Below are 9,920 nucleotides of genomic sequence, written 5' to 3'. Positions count from 1 at the left end.
CACGGCGCCTCCAGTTCTCAGGCTCCCAGTGGTGGATTGGAAGATGTCACTGCTGTGTGATGAACGGCCCTGCTCTGGTATAAACCAACTTTGGGAGGTCACATTCTCACAGAAAGATCAACTTTGTATAAGCAGGCCTCATGGTAATTTTACGTTGGCGGATGAAAGATGGACAAGATTGCGCCTTGTCTGTTTTCTTTAGCGCATCCTTTGGCTAGTTCTACAGAAGTGCAATCACGTACCACACGAGACGCAGATCAGATCGGTATCACTGAGCAACTCGGTACTGTGCTGATCTAGTTTTGCAATTGTGGAAGCGGCAGCTGAACACAGCCGAGAGGTTTACAAGACAACGCACCTTCTACGCCTGAATAAATTCTGTTCTACACGTAGCATGCTAAAAGTTACTGGGAAGTAAACAATTCCATCTTCTTGATTAAGTACTTCTCTGCAGGTTTGTGTTTTGTAACTATACCAATTATTTGCATAAGTGTTAGTTAACACAAGACTGCATTATTTATACACACAGGAACCTGACATCAGTTCCATGTCCTTAACATTTTTAAAGTCAGCATTTGCCAGGTACTCAGTGCACCAACAGGCTCAAATACTTTCCCACACACCCTAAGCATTTAGCTGCCCAAGTTGAAGGTCAGCTCTGCCATGGTGCAGTCTTGGATCAGACTGCTGGAAAAACAGCTAGGCTGTGGGAAAGACCTGTCAGCAAGCCCCTCGCTAGGGGCTGGTGTGCTGGCCCCTCGGTTGTCCCTAGGGAACATTTCCCGGTGTCACTCTGCTCTCTTTGTTCATGGGCTGTGGGCCTGCACCCTCGTCAGGGAGGCCCTGCCTGTTCCCCGTCGCTCTCAGCTCCGCTGCTGCTCCCCAGCAATAGCACAGATTTGTTAATCTTCTGTTCTGTCCCAGTGTGAACCAGTGCTGCTGGGTTTGTTTCAACTATTTTCAGCTTTTAGATCATGTCTTTCCCTTGCCCTTTTTAATCTATATTTCTGGAGCCTTAGGGGAGACTGTCATCTTCATTATAAAGTTCCCTGTAAATTAGAATTTTGCACTACTTACAACACTAGTAGTAGACTTTGGCAAGTTAGTTTTTTCTGTTTAGGGACATAAGTGTTATGGAAAATCAGGCTCGCTGGCCTCCATAACAGGGTCCGACCCTAGGTTCCTGCTGAGGCAGAAGTTCGAAGTCAGACTGAAGAAAAAAAAAATTTAATGATACACGTGCGGTAATTACAGCTCGAGCTGGGTGCCTCCAAAGAGGGACCCCGAACAAAGAAATCCCTGGGCAATTATACCCTTACAATCTAAATTCCCCACCCCTTAAGCGATAGTTTGGACCAACAGTAATAGTTAGGTCTTGGTTCTTCCCCTTCTTCACTGGGCCCCTCCATTGTCTCTAGGCAGGCTGCTGCTTATCTTCAAGGTTGGCTACTCCTGCCGTCCGTGTAACTTCTTTATTCCTCCAGCTTGAACCTGCTCTGGGGCCCCCTTTTACTTATCTAAGTAAAAGTTCACAGCAAGTTCACAGCCTGAGGCCTAAGGCTTCAGCAAATTTAGCTACTAATGCTAAGCAAGTTATGCTAAGCAATTAATTCTAGACAGCTTCAGTCCGATATTCTCTAACAGTCCTCCCTTTGTTTTTATTAAGCATCCCTGCTAATATGTTAAGCAGAGTTCTCAAAGACTTTCGAGGCGTACTATCACTCTCCATAATCTTATATACAATATGGTTGTAAGCAATAGGCATAACATGGTCAAACTTAACATAACTATTACTGGGTGCAACATGTGATTATAGATCCCTGTTGCAGTTGGTGACCATCCCAGAAGAGTCTCCCACCAATGATATTCTCCATTCTTCTTCACTCTTTCCAAGATATGGAGTATCTCTTCTGTATCATGATGAACGGTGATTAGAGTTTTTTGTCCATTATTTCGGATGCGTTTTAACAGTTGACACAGGTCATCATGTTGTAGTAGTTTCTGTACCAATGTAAGGTTCATTCCGATGGGGGTAGGCAATAAATCTTGACTTAAGGTATAATTAGATTGTATTAATTGATGAGACACAACAGGAGCTGAATAATTAAAGTCACAGCCCATAACTTTAGAAAAATTACAAACACAAATATTTGAATGATTACTTGTGTCTACAGTAATGTTATCTATGAATATAAGATTACATAGAATTCTCATACAGACACACCCTTTTCCAATATATACAAGTACAGTTTCAGGGGTTTCATCAGGGTGTATTTCGAAATGACAAACATTTTGTTCCATATCAAGACAAATGTCTTGAGCTTTGATGGTATTACTCTCACAAATAAATCCTTGTTGTTCATACAACACATGCGTTAACATCAACAGTTTGCCATTTGTTTCTGTTTCGTTGAGCCCATACTCTATGTTCTATTGGATAGAGTATAGTCCCATTGTGGCTTAATCCCAGTGCAATGATCGGGTATATGGTGTATACCGAAGCATTGCGTATTGTTAAGACAAAAGCTGTGGCCTTATTATCGATGGGGTTATAAGTAAAATTGACTAAGTACCACCAGGACTGGAATTCTTTTTCAAATTTAGTTTCATTATCCCAAATTACCTTTCGAATTTCAGTGGGTAAGGTGCCCTCTTCACCTTCCCTTATGATTGCTGCTACCATAGATTGCATCCACAGTTGCGCTTGGATACAACTGAGAGCTAGAGAAACATTAATTTGGACCGCACCAAGTGCATCCACAATCAATTGGTGGTCCCTTTCGTTAATTCCTTCCCACTGAGGCAATACATCAGACAACAGCCATTGGTTAGTTCCCAATGCTAATAGGGAGGACCGTAATGGGTGTTCTAGTTTGTTTAAGTCACTTGTTGTTATGCTCAATTTATTTACGAGTACCTCGGTATCTATACTATTTAAGACTCCCAATCCTGTTCCTATGATACCGGTTACATCTCTCCTTGTTCGTCTTGGAGAGGTGAGGGTTCATCCACGTAGCCATGCTAACCATCCTGTATAGGACGTACTTAGGAATGGTGAACAGGCCGGTTTGATTGTAGAGATATTAATTTGCATCAACAGTTCTACTCATTTAAGAGACCATGATGGATTAAATAACACTCGTTGTTGACCCGTATTTTTAACTACATATGGTCCTGCCTTTACTATTATGGGAGACACTTTACTCAAGGGAGTCATTCTGGATTGATCCGAGGGAGTCAATTTTGATTGATCTGAGCTAACACAGGAGACCCAGGCTTCTATTTCTCCTTTGGCAGATACTGATATACAACACTTTTGGTCAGTTTTACACTGTTTTTTACAGCATTTGCTTTTAGTTTCTGTCAATACTGTTTCATGTAAGTTTGCTGACATACAACAAAAGGTTAAATTGAATTCATTCATTCCTATCCCTGAATAATTAAACCAAATTTGGTTTCCTTTGGTATTGTTTTCAGTATAACTTTGTATATCATAATTATCTCGTCTTATTAATTGTATACTTATCCATCCGGAACTTGTGTATAGAAACAATATTAGGCACATCCACGGAGCATGCGTGGTTGTCTTCATTGCTCTGTAGTGACACCTGCTGTACTCACTTCTTGGTCTGCCATTCGTTTCACGTGTGAGTGGTAAAATCCAATTCTCTTTCCCTAGGATTTTAACAGCGTAATAAGAACTTAACAATACAGTGTAGGGTCCTTCCCATTTTGGTTCCAATTTACTTTTTCGTGAGAATACTTTTACCAATACTTTATCTCCAGGTTGTATATTTTGCACTTGTATTTCAGGTGGTGTAGACTGATACCATTGAGCATATTTTTTAAGATTTTCAAACCTTTTTTGCATACCTATAACATACTGGGTTAGCCGTTCATCTCCGTCCAACAGGCTGGTCTTAGCCGGGATATAAGTTCCTGGTATAGCCAATTGATGCCCAAATAAGACTTCTGCTGGGGATAATCCTACTGGTTGTCTAGGGGTTGTTCTAATTTCCCACAGCACTAAGTTTAAGGCGTTAGGCCATTTGAGTCTTGCCTGTGTACATACCCGTGCTAACTTGTTTTTAATAGTTCTGCTCTTTCTCTCAATTTGTCCTCAAGACAAGGGATGATAAGGTGTGTACAATTCTCTATGAATTCCTAGCATTTGATATAATTTCCCTAAAACTCCTGCTGAAAAGTGAGAACCCCTATCTGAATCTATAGTTTCTGGGACTCCATACCTAGGGACAATTTCTTTTAACAAGGCTTTAATCACTGCAGCCGTATCTGCTTTGCAGGTAGGAAAGGCTTCCACCCAGCCACTTAGTTGATCAATTATCACAAGGAGATGTTTAAATCCTTCTGCTGCTGGCATGTCAGCATAGTCAATTTGTAGACGCTGGAATGGAAAATAAGCCCTTGGGCGGCCTCCTCTGTTAATCTTTGGATAAGTATCATTAAATTCTTGGCAAGTTTGGCAGGTTGTTGTTATGCATTTCGCAACCACATGCACTCGGGAGCTGCCCAGGTTTGTAGAATACATGAGGCGACAGTTGATGCTCCTCCATGTCCACGATCATGATATCACCTATCCGTAGAAAGTAAATACCTTAAGGAAAGGATGGGCTTACCCCTGATAGTCCAAATTTCTTTTTCATCTTGAACTGCTTCCCACTTTTTCCAATTCTCTTTCTTCTTCTGCGCCATATACACAGTCATTGGGTGACCCAAAACTACAGGTCGTGTTTTTCTAATAAGGGCTGCTGTAGCTGCTATCGCTCTGATGCATCCTGGAGTGCCTTTGATTACCGCATCTAGTTGGGTGAAGTAAGAGGCCACTGGCCTACGGTGAGGACCTAGTTTTTGACTGAATACTCCACTTGCTACTCCGTTGTTCATGAACAAATAATTCAAATGGCTTACTATAATCTGGTAGTCCTAGAGCCGGGGCTGAGACCAACACCCTTTTTACAGATGTAAAAGCTTTCTCTTTTTCTGGAGTCCAGGTCAAAGGCTCCGTCTCCTCCATTTTTGTTGCCTGGACCAATGGTTTGGTAAGCTCTCCCAACCCAGGAATCCATGGCTGACAAAATCCTACAGCTCCTAAAAATCCCCTAAATTGCTTTTTTGTTATAGGACGGGGTATATTGAGAATTGTCTTTACCCGTTCTGGATCAATTAATCTGTGTCTTTCCTTCAAGATAAGCCCCAAATATTTTACCTCTTGTTGACACAGCTGGAGTTTGGACGGAGATGCTCGATGCCCTTTCTCTGCAAGAGCGTTACATAGAGAAATAGTGTCTTTCAAACATATCTCGTAATCTTTACTTGCTAATAACAAATCATCCACATATTGTATTAACACTGAATGTCCTGGAAGTTTGATATCTGCAAGATCATTTTTAAGTATGTGTGAAAAAAAGAAAAAAAAAATAGTCAGAGACCCAGTAAATCCCTGTAGTAGCCTAGTCCAAGTCAATTGTTGTCCCTTCCAAGTGAAGGCAAAAAGATCTTGGCTGTCCTCAGCTACTGGTATACTAAAAAAGGCTGCCGTTAAATCAATCACGGTAAAATAAGTTGCCCAGTGGGGCATCTGTGGTAATATAGTTGATGGGTCAGGAACTACTGGATGCGGAGCGATTACATTTTGGTTTACAACTCTTAGGTCTTGTACAAACCGATACTCTGGATTGCCATTTAGAATCCTGCCTATTCTTTTTAACAGGCAGAATCGGGGTGTTGTATGGGGATTCACAAACTCTAAGGATACCCAATTTTAGATAGTGATCATTTTGTTTTTGGATACTCTTCTCTGCTTCCTTTGGGATAGGGTATTGTTTAACCGCGGGAGGTAATCCTCCCCTTGTTTTGATTGAGACTGGACTAGCTGATTTCAATAGTCCAACATCAATTCCTGAACAGCTCCATAACTTTCCAGGAACTGATTCTAAACCTGTCGGAATTTGCAGATTAGTTAACTCTGGTTCTGATGTCTCAGCCACAACACCCCCCTTTCCTGCCCAAGGATGGTTTACATCCAGAATTGAGTGTTTTTCATCTGGAGTGAACAAGGCTTCAAGGAGCATTTGCACACACACCCCCCCCCCAGGCAGGATCATACGCCCACAGTATTCCTCTTACAATTTATAACACTTTCTCTGGATCTTCCCTAAGCCTGGGAGTTTGTTGACTCCATGCAATCAAATCTTGGGGCCCCCAGGGTCGGTAAATTCGCATTGTAGCTACCTGAGGTGCCCCGTCCGGACCTGGCGGGGGCACTCCTGGCACAGGAACGATGTGCAAAGGGGCTTGAAAGGCAGAGGGGGAAGGCAAGGGGGGGTATAGAGAAGTTGAAACAGAGGATAGCGCATAGGGTGGAGCAGTTTCCACAAGCATTTTAGCAGCTGCACTACTTTCAATACTCTGAGAAAACTTTTCTTTGCCCAACTGTCCCATACATACCAATAATCCATTTGTCCGGGGAACCTATCCTGCAAATGGTGACGCAGGAAAGTTAACTCCTGATGATCAAAGGTTCCCTGTGGCCATCGTTCTGCCGGGTTACCATCCTTTGTCAGGAACAGCCAATCCTCCTGACATAGTTGGATCAATCCCCCCCCCCCTTTTTTTTCCTCTTAGGTTCTTGGTACCATCAATCTTACTCTAGTTTTGCAGAATTTCAGCTAAGGGCGTCCCCTTTTCTATGCCGAACTTATTTCCCATATTGAGTTCCTGAAAAGTGCATCTTATGCTGATCAGGCAGCACACTTCCTTATAATATACCCTTTTTTTTTTTTTTTTCTCAGCAACACCAGAATTTAAATTTTCATTACCCCCTGCAGCTGGCATGATTACACTCTTTCTCTCTCTCACTCTCTCTCTCTGGGAACCGCACTCACACCACCCGAGTCTTTAACTGCTAGGACTGCCGTCCCTTCGCAGTGGGCGGCTCTGTCAGCCGACGGGTGCCCCTTTCGGTTCCCAGGTCATACGCACTCACACCAGTCACAGTACCGGTATCCACACTCACACTAGTCACAGTAACTCTAAGTTAGTCTTGCAGTGCGCCTTATGCTGATCAGGCTGCGCACTCCCCCCTTCCGGCCGGAGTGAGACGGGACTCGAACCCACCCCAAATCCTGGGGGTGGGACTCGAACCCACCCCAAAACCCGGGAGTGGGACTCGAACCCACCCCAAACCTGGTACGCCTTACGGTGATCAGCCTGCGTACCCCTTACAGTGCACTTTGTTACCAAACCAGAATTTAGAATTTAGGCAGGAATTTAAGACTCACCCTCTCGGTGCCTCCCGTTGCCAAAGATCCCAGGTGAACTTACACATTTTTTTCTAATGTTTTATCATCATCTGTTATGTGGTTACTGTTCATTCTACTGCAACCAAATCACCTCTACCATTGACCTTGTTCTCTAAGGTACTTGGTAGCCTCAAGACTAGTCAGTACTTGAAGGAAGAACCACGGGCTGCAGAAAGTGATACTAATTCTTTCATGTCATGCAAGAGCTGAGACTGTACCCCAGCACAACATATATCATCACTACGAATCCTAAAGCATTGCATAAATAAGAGACCCTAGTAATTTGTGAAGGCTCTACCATACTGTCTAATCAGAGCACTGTTAACCTTGATCATCTAGAACAGTTTGTTTTGTGTCCTTTGCGCTCTTTAGTCAAGAAGTTCTCTTAATCTTCTTCACTAAAAGCTGCTGTACATTTTCAGCACCCCAAGGTGGCTATATTGTAGTCATGACTAATTCCTACATACATAGGTAACATTTTTTCAGAATCTTTTATGAAATGTATCACATCTTGTACTTGTACTGAATAGTTTAACTACCTTCTCCAAAGAGATTTAGCACAGCAGCAATTATAGCTCTGACTTGCTCACCATGATGTAAAGCAACACACAATTCAGTTATGTAAGTTTTTTTCCTTGAGCATTCCTACAAGCCAGTGTAGCAGCGCTGAAGTTTAGGACACAGCCTTTGAGTGCTGGCTTTGCACGGTTCATCTTTGCTTATGGCTCAGCAGTCACGCAGGGATTGTAGGAAGGTCTGAGAAAACTTCATCTTGACACTTGCCAATAACAGTATGACAAACAACAAAAATGTGTCAGTACCCAAGACAAAAATATAAGCCTTTTTCCATTTACATCTGCAAAGTCAAGAAGACTTCTGTTTTTGAATCAACTTTTAGGCATCCCCTACACTTTAAACAAGTATTTCTGACACGAATAATGCATTTTGTAACAGTTAAGAGGTAATTTTTTTTAATTTTCACATTCAAAGGAAGCACTATCAAAGCTGCTAGAGAATTAACCTCAGTCAGATATACTATACTTTATGTAATGGCTATAAATACTAATTGTGACTACTCTATGTTACTATTTTTAGAATGCCCTCAATAAATAAAAAAACACATGGCCTTTTAGGAGTGAATAACTGTACGATAATTTAAGCTGAACAATAATTCCTACCATCTCCAAGAATGTGACACAGTGTACTGGCTGAATACTGGAGCAAGAATAACAAGGTTGCACTATTCAATGCTATTTCCACTAGTTCACAAGTGGAATACCTCTGTGAAAGTGGCACATTCCTTGCCTCAGCAATTCAAACAGATCCCCCATAGAGTAGACCACATATTTCAGGGTAACACTTCCCTGTCAGACCAATTCCTAATCGAAGGGTGGGGACCTTATTTACCAATTGCCCTGCATCATGTATGTGTAAGGTGAGCCACAGGCATAGACAGTACCCCCTGAACTGTTCCTAAGTTTTCAAATCATCATAAGTTGCAGACTGATGAATAACACACAGTATAATCTGACAGCATTTTAGAGCTATTCAACTCCTTCCTTGCCTCATTACTGATAAGAGCCAGATGCTGAAGCACATAATCTCAGCACACAGAAAACACATGTAAAATGCTACCTTCCTTGCTCTTCAGCTCAGATGAAATGCCAAGGATGACAGAGACTCCTGACATGGAATTAAGCAGGCTATAGAAGTGTAATTTACAAAACACAGCTAAACCCAGCATCCTGTGTATGATGCAAGGTACTCCTATACCTACCAAATAAATGACCTTGTTTGCTGGACCATCTAGCCCCTTTCTTACTCCCTCCATCTCCCACCCCTTCTCAGCACCCTCTCTTCTAAGCTTCAAGGTCCTCAACTCTCATCTGTATCATCCCTTGTGGAAGCTGCCTTTCAGATCACGAATCAAGGTCTTGAAAGCTGCTCCTTTATGCTCTTTCTGAGGGGTCATGCCTTCACATTGGACACTTGCCCAGTGTGACTCATATTGGCTATAAGTTGCAGCCAGTTGCAGACAACACTTCCTCGTGTTGCAGCCGATTCCAAGTCACTCTCCCCTTTGCTGACCTTCTCCTCTGCCCCATACACCAGCTACTGCTTTCCCTCACATTGACTAGCTGAATGACAAATTAACTCAAATTTTACCTCACTTGAAATTTGCTGTTTCAGAAGGGTTTATTTGCTCAAAAACGTTTTTTTCCCTGCCCTGCTATATCATCTGGTTGAACCGATTACTTTGAGGTTGTACTTCCATAGCCATTGCCTACTTTACTCATACATGTCCCCCCTCCCTGCCCCAAACCACCCCACTCCAGGGTCTTCACAGGTCTCAGGAAAGAGCTGTCTTGCAATTCAATGTGCTCACCTAGATTCCAGTGGTTCTGGGGGGGAAATAGTAGCTGTTATAGCCCTTTTCCCCAGATGTAAAGATTTCAACTCTTTTTTAGGGAGCCGATTCAAGAATTCACTTTGAGGGCTGTAGACAGGCCAAACTCACTTATCTAGCTTATGTCTCCTAAGCCTGATTCCAGTCCCCAAAGCCACCACAACATTCTGTTGCAGAGCTCCAGTGTGTAT

General features: G+C 42.6%; 1 long non-coding RNA gene across 2 annotated transcripts; it reads right to left on the bottom strand.

Moving 5' to 3' along the window:
- Positions 1-1,211: 1,211 nt before the first annotated feature.
- Positions 1,212-7,344, bottom strand: LOC136995320 (uncharacterized). 2 transcript variants are annotated; one of them, XR_010886890.1, is made up of 2 exons: positions 7,302-7,344; positions 1,212-3,675 (listed from the first exon to the last, which is right to left on the bottom strand). It is a non-coding gene; the product is annotated as an uncharacterized lncRNA (long non-coding RNA). The 2 variants fall into 2 exon arrangements; XR_010886889.1 differs by lacking the exon at positions 7,302-7,344 and adding an exon at positions 6,469-6,546.
- Between the last annotated feature and the right edge of the window lie 2,576 nt (positions 7,345-9,920).

This window comes from Apteryx mantelli, chromosome Z, assembly GCF_036417845.1.
Source record: "Apteryx mantelli isolate bAptMan1 chromosome Z, bAptMan1.hap1, whole genome shotgun sequence".
In the NCBI taxonomy this organism is placed as follows: domain Eukaryota; kingdom Metazoa; phylum Chordata; class Aves; order Apterygiformes; family Apterygidae; genus Apteryx; species Apteryx mantelli.
Note: the sequence above shows the minus strand (reverse complement) of the source record. Positions and strands in the feature narration are given on the sequence as shown.